The 826-nt window shown below is 32.7% G+C and overlaps 1 pseudogene; it reads left to right on the forward strand.

The window, feature by feature from the left end:
* LOC107668339 (low-density lipoprotein receptor-related protein 1-like) overlaps positions 1–812 on the forward strand; it is a 138025-nt pseudogene extending 137213 nt beyond the window's left edge.
* Positions 813–826: the final 14 nt, after the last annotated feature.

Raw genomic sequence — 826 nt, forward strand, 5'->3', positions numbered from 1 at the left:
TATCTATTTAACTATTAAATATATATACATAGAGAGGGAGAGAGAGAGAGAGAGATATATCAAATAGATTTTGAGAGGGAGAATATTTGATCACTTTTGCAGTCTAAAAGTTTTGAATATTCATTTTTCATACTGTATATTAGAATGTTGGTATTGCATAAATTCACTTAGTTTTAGTTGATTATTTTGAGTATATGTAGTTAAAATAGTATAGAATTTTAATATAGGCCATTAATCCGTAAATCCATAAATGGGCCATAAAAATAATTATCAGCTTATCTGCATCTGTGTCTCTTGCAGCCCACAAACTTCACCAACCCCGTGTATGCCACTCTCTACATGGGTGCCCATAACAGCCGTAACTCTCTGGCCAGCACAGACGAGAAGAAAGAGCTGCTGTCTGCAGGAGACGACGACATGTAATTTTGTATTTTAAATTGTATATTTTGTAATTATTAGTTTCAGCTGAAATGTTCTGTGCGCTAAAATGTTTCATATTAAAGTATAAAATATTTTTATGTTTTAGATAATATATAAAATGTTTTATCTAAAATATTTTAATATAATATCTATAGTTTATAATTATTTTCTAATATCATTAAAATCAAAATGACAACATTATATAATAATTATAGGCCAGCACAGACGAGAAGAAAGAGCTGCTGTCTGCAGGAGACGACGATATGGGAGACCCGCTGGCGTAGAGTCACGGCCGGACACCCACCCTCACGCAGACCGTTATGCCTTTACACATCAGAGGAAAAGCAACAAGAGCAGGAACACTGTACAAAATGTAAAAAAAAAAAAAAAAAGCTAAAAAAAAAGG

Source organism: Sinocyclocheilus anshuiensis, unplaced genomic scaffold (genome assembly GCF_001515605.1).
Source record: "Sinocyclocheilus anshuiensis isolate Anshui unplaced genomic scaffold, SAMN03320099.WGS_v1.1 scaffold3360, whole genome shotgun sequence".
In the NCBI taxonomy this organism is placed as follows: domain Eukaryota; kingdom Metazoa; phylum Chordata; class Actinopteri; order Cypriniformes; family Cyprinidae; genus Sinocyclocheilus; species Sinocyclocheilus anshuiensis.